Source organism: Arachis hypogaea, chromosome 18, assembly GCF_003086295.3.
Source record: "Arachis hypogaea cultivar Tifrunner chromosome 18, arahy.Tifrunner.gnm2.J5K5, whole genome shotgun sequence".
Taxonomy (NCBI): domain Eukaryota; kingdom Viridiplantae; phylum Streptophyta; class Magnoliopsida; order Fabales; family Fabaceae; genus Arachis; species Arachis hypogaea.
The window spans coordinates 56,619,490-56,625,668 of record NC_092053.1 but is presented as its reverse complement, the minus strand read 5'-3'; the positions used below and the strand labels follow the sequence as shown (position 1 = coordinate 56,625,668).

Genomic DNA, 6,179 nt, shown 5'->3' with positions numbered 1-6,179 from the left:
GAAAAGGTTTATTATTGCTAAACCTGTTCCTTCCACCATTATTAAAGCCTTGTTGAGGCTTTTGATCCTTCCATGAGAAATTTGGATGATTTCTCCATGATGAGTTATAGGTGTTTCCATAAGGTTCACCTAAATAATTTACCTCTGCTATTGCAGGGTTTTCAGGATCATAAGCTTCTTCTTCAGAAGATGCCTCTTGAGTACTGTTGGATGCAGCTTGCATTCCATGCAGACTCTGAGAGATCATATTGACTTGCTGAGTCAATATTTTATTCTGAGCCATTATGGCATTCAGAGTATCAACTTCAAGAACTCCCTTCTTCATAGGCGTCCCATTGCTCACAGGATTCCTTTCAGAAGTGTACATGAACTGGTTATTAGCAACCATGTCAATGAGTTCTTGAGCTTCTGCAGGCGTTTTCTTTAGGTGAATGGATCCACCTGCAGAAGTGTCCAGTGACATCTTTGATAACTCAGATAAACCATCATAGAATATATCCAGGATGGTCCATTCTGAAAGCATGTCAGAAGGACACTTTTTGGTCATCTGTTTGTATCTTTCCCAAGCTTTATAGAGGGATTCACCATCTTTCTGTCTGAAGGTTTGAACATCAGCTCTAAGCTTGCTCAGCTTTTGAGGAGGAAAGTACTTGGCTAAGAAAGTCGTGACCAGCTTATCCCAAGAGTTCAGGCTGTCTTTGGGTTGAGAGTCCAACCATAATCTAGCTCTGTCTCTTACAGCAAAAGGGAAAAGCATGAGCCTGTAGACTTCAGGATCTACTCCATTAGTCTTAACAGTATCACATATCTGCAAGAATTCAGTTAAGAACTGAAAAGGATCTTCAGATGGAAGTCCATGAAACTTGCAGTTTTGCTGCATCAGAGAAACTAATTGAGGTTTCAGCTCAAAGTTGTTTGCTCCAATGGCAGGAATGGAGATGCTTCTTCCATGTAAATTGGAATTAGGTGCAGTAAAGTCACCAAGCATCTTCCTTACATTATTATTATTTTCGGCTGCCATCTCCTCTTCCTGTTCGAAAATTTCTGAAAGGTTATCTCTGGATTGTTGTAGTTTAGCTTCTTTTAATTTTCTCTTCAGAGTCCTTTCAGGTTCTGGATCTGCTTCCACAAGAATGTTCTTATCCTTGCTCCTGCTCATATGACAAAGAAGAGGGCATAGAAAAATAATAATAATAATAGAGATCCTTTATACCACAGTATAGGGATCCCTGTGTGAGTAGAAGAAGAGGGGGAGACAAAGAATGTAATATAATGGAAGAAACACAACTGTGAGGAGGGTTGAGATGTGAGATGAGATGTTAGTAGATGAATAAATAAATAGAGTAAGATGAGAGAGAAGGAATTTTCGAAAATAATTTTTGAAAAAGAGTTAGTGATTTTTGCAAATAGTTTTTGAAAAATGTTAGTAATTTTCGAAAATTAAGATTTAAAAATTAAAATAATTAATAAATTAAAAAGAAATTTTGAAAAAGGGGGAAGATATTTTCGAAAATGAGAGAGAGAGAGAGTTAGTTAGGTAGTTTTGAAAAAGTTAAGAAACAAACAAAAATTTAGTTAGTTAGTTGAAACAAATTTGAAAATCAATTTTGAAAAGATAACAAGTTAGGAAGTTAGAGAGGATATTTTGAAATCATGTTTTTGAAAAAGATAAGAAGATATTTTTGAAAAGATATGATTGAAATTGTTTTTGAAAAAGATTTGATTTTTAAAATCACAATTAATGACTTGATTCACAAGAAATCACAAGATATGATTCTAGAACTTAAAGTTTGAATCTTTCTTAACAAGCAAGTAACAAACTTGAAATTTTTGAATCAAAACATTAATTGCTATTGTTATTTTTGAAAATTTGATATAAAAATAAGAAAAATATTTTTGAAAAATATTTTTGGAATTTTTGAAAATAACTAAGAAATTTGAAAAAGATTTGATTTTTGAAAAAGATTTTGAAAAAGATAAGATTTTCAAATTGAAAATTTGATTTGACTCATAAGAAACAACTTGATTTTAAAAATTTTTGAAAAGGTCAATCCAAATTTTCGAATTTGATAAGGAGAAAAAGGGAAAGATATTTTTTTGATTTTTGAAATTTTTATGAAAAACATGAAAATGATGCAATGCATGAAAATTTTTGGATCAAAACAATGAATGCATGCAAGAATGCTATGAATGTCAAGATGACACCAAGAACACTTTGAATGTCAAGATGAACATCATAGACACAATTTAAAAAAAATTTTTTTTTATGCAAAGAAAACATGCAAGACACCAAACTTAGAAATCTTTCATGTTTAGACTCTAAGAAACGAAAAATGCACATGTAAAACAAGAAAAGACACAAAACATGAAAATATCAAGATCAAACAAGAAGACTTACCAAGAACAACTTGAAGGTCATGAAGAACACTATGAATGCATGATATTTTCGAAAAATGCAAGATGCATATGCAAGTGACACCAAACTTATGATATGACTCAAGACTCAAACAAGAAACACAAAATATTTTTTTTATTTTTATGATTTTCTAATTTTTTTGGATTTTTATTTTATATTTTTCGAAAATTATTTAGAAAGAAAGAAAAATAAGGATTCCAAAATTTTTAATATGAATTCCAGGGATCTTGCCATGTTAGTCTAAAGCTTCAGTCCAGGAATTAGACATGGCTCACTAGCCAGCCAAGCTTTCAATAAAAGCTCCGGTCCAAAACACTAGACATGGCCAATGGCCAGCCAAGCTTCAGCATGTAATTCAGACATGACATGCCTGACATACCCTACAGTCGTATAACAGCTGATGGTTGGAAGCCTCAGTCCAAAAGAATTTAGACATGGCTTTACAGCCAGCCAGGCTTCACATGCTTCATGAAACACTAGAATTCATTCTTAAAAATTTTGAATAAAATTTTTGAAAACATTTTTATATTATTTTTTTTTTCGAAAACAAAGGAGAAAATTTTGAAATATTTTTGAAAAATTTTTGAAAAGAAAACAAAAAGAAAATTACCTAATCTGAGCAACAAGATGAACCGTCAGTTGTCCAAACTCGAACAATCCCCGGCAACGGCGCCAAAAACTTGGTACGCGGAATCGTGATTACACTTTAATTATGTAAAATTCATTGCTCTTTCTTTCCCTGGAAATGGCGCCAAAAACATGATGCCAAGACCATGGTTCACAACTCCGTGTAACTAACCAGCAAGTGCACTGGGTCGTCCAAGTAATACCTTACGTGAGTAAGGGTCGAATCCCACGGAGATTGTTGGTATGAAGCAAGCTATGGTCACCTTGTAAATCTCAGTTAAGTTGACTCATATGGGCTACAATATATTATGTAAATAAGACATAAAGTAAGGATAGAAATACTTATGTAATTCATTGGTGAGAATTTCAGATAAGCGAATGGAGATGCTTTCGTTCCTCTGAACCTCTGCTTTCCTGCTATCTTCATCCAATCAGTCTTACTCCTTTCCATGGCTGGCTTTATGCAAGGGCATCACCGTTGTTAGTGGCTACATCCCCTCCTCTCAGTGAAAAATATGCTCACATGCTCTGTCACAGCACGGCTAATCATCTGTCGGTTCTCGATCATGCTGGAATAGGATTCACCCTCCTTTTGCGTTTGTCACTAACGCCCAGCACTCGCGAGTTTGAAGCTCGTCACAGTCATTCAATCATTGAATCCTACTCAGAATACCACAGACAAGGTTTAGACTTTCCGGATTCTCTTGAATGCCGCCATCATTCTAGCTTACACCACGAAGATTCTGATTAAGAGATCTAAGAGATATTCATTCTAGCTTGTTGCATGTAGAACGGAAGTGTTTGTCAGGCACGCGTTCAAAAGGGATAATGATGATGAGCGTCACATAATCATCACCTTCATCATGTTCTTGGGTACGAATGGATATCTTGGAAACAAAATAAGATGAATTGAATAGAAAACAGTAGTACTTTGTATTAATCCTTGAGGAACAGCAGAGCTCCACACCTTAATCTATGGAGTGTAGAAACTCTACCGTTTAAAATTACATAAGTGAAAGGTCCAGGCATGGCCGAGATGGCCAGCCCCCAAAACGTGATCAATAGATCAACGGATAATCTAAAGATGGTCAAAAAGACTTCAAATACAATAGTAAAAGGTCCTATTTATAATAAACTAGCTACTAGGGTTTACATGAGTAAGTAATTGATGCATAAATCCACTTCCGGGGCCCACTTGGTGTGTGCTTGGGCTGAGCTTGAGTGTTGCACGTGTAGAGGTCCTTCTTGGAGTTGAACGCCAGTTTTTGTGCCAGTTTGGGCGTTCAACTCTGGTTTTGGATCCTTTTCTGGCGCTGGACGCCAGATTTGGGCAGAGAGTTGGCGTTGAACGCCAGTTTGCGTCGTCTAAACTTAGCCAAAGTATGGACTATTATACATTTCTGGAAAGCCCTGGATGTCTACTTTCCAACGCAATTGGAAGCGTGCTATTTCGAGTTCTGTAGCTCCAGAAAATCCACTTTGAGTGTAGGGAGGTCAGAATCCAACAGCATCAGCAGTCCTTCTTCAACCTCTGAATCTGATTTTTGCTCAAGTCCCTCAATTTCAGCCAAAAAATACCTGAAATCACAGAAAAACACACAAACTCATAGTAAAGTCCAGAAATGTGAATTTAACATAAAAACTAATGAAAACATCCCTAAAAGTAACTAGATTCTACTAAAAACATACTAAAAACAATGCCAAAAAGCGTATAAATTATCCGCTCATCATCTGCGAAGACTTTGTTCATCAATCTTTGGTAGGTAGCTCCTGTGTTTTTGAGTCCGAATGGCATGACGACATAACAGTAATTTACTTTTAGGGTTAAGAATGAGGTCATTTCTTGATCAGGTGGGTACATCGGGATTTGATTGTACCCTGAATAAGCATCCATGAAGGAGAGGTACTTGTATCCAGAGGAGGCGTCCACTAGGGTGTCTATACTTGGGAGTGGATAGGGATCTTTTGGGCAGGCTTTATTGAGATCAGTGTAGTTAGTGCACATTCGCCACTTCCCATTTGACTTTTTTACCAAGACAACATTGGCTAGCCATAGTGGGTACTTGACTTCTCTTATGAATCCTGCCTCCAGTAAGGCTTGCACCTGTTCTTCCACAGCTTGGGATCTTTTCGATTCGAGTTTTCTACGCCTCTATTGTACTGGCCGAGATCTCGGGTATACTGCCAGTTTGTGGCACATTAGTTTGGGGTCTATGCCCGGCATGTCTGCGGCCTTCCATGCAAAAAGGTCGGCATTATCCTTTAAGAACTGTATCAGTGGCTCTTTTATATCTCTTTTCAAGGTCACCCCGATATTTGTTGTCCTATCTGGAACATCCCCGATCTGGACTTCCTCTATCTCGCCCTCAGGCTGTGGACGAAGTTCTTCCCGACCTCGAACTCCTCCAAGGTCGATAGTGTTGATTTCTTCTCCTTTGCCTCTAGGGTTTAGAGTTTCGTTGTAATATCGTCGTGTGATTTTCTGGTCTCCTTTTATTGTGGCAATCCCTTCTGAAGTTGGAAATTTCATGCATAGATGTGGAGTCGAAACTACTGCGGCAAGCTGATTCAGTGTTGTCCGACCTATCAAGGCGTTCTAGGCTGAGCTCACGTTGACTACGATGTAGTCTATGTTGAATGTCCTTGATAGCGGCAAGGACTATTGTCGGTAAAGATTTTTCTCAATGAAATTGCATTGCAAGTATAGCTCTACCAACAACAAGCCTCGAGTATCAAATTTAGAAGAGGGATTTGGTTGTCACAAGTTCAACCCCAATAGAAATAACCGAAGTATTCAAACCTTAGGTCGTCTCACAAGGAATGGGCAAACATGTGCTTCAACATTGGTTAGAAATCCGGGGTTGTGAGTCACGAGCAAGAATGTAAACTAGGAATCTTAACAAACAAGCAATATTAAATTGCAAGAAACTAATTCAAATAACTAAGCAAGATATGAGCAATTCCAAATTAACAAGTAACATCCAATATAATTCTATTCTAAACTAAGCAAATAACTATAACTAAGTCAAGTAATTAAGAATTTGGGTTTTCAAATAGAAATGATAAAAGCAACTCTTGGCTAGGCATGGGAATTAGGGTCACCATCCTTGTCTAATAACCATATCTTGACAATTAT

General features: G+C 36.9%; 1 non-coding gene across 1 annotated transcript; it reads left to right on the top strand.

Annotated features, from left to right (window-relative positions):
* The first annotated feature begins 517 nt into the window (after positions 1-517).
* Positions 518-625, top strand: LOC112774389 (small nucleolar RNA R71). The gene has a single exon (XR_003188881.1). It is a non-coding gene; the product is annotated as a small nucleolar RNA R71 (small nucleolar RNA).
* The last annotated feature ends 5,554 nt before the right edge of the window (positions 626-6,179 follow it).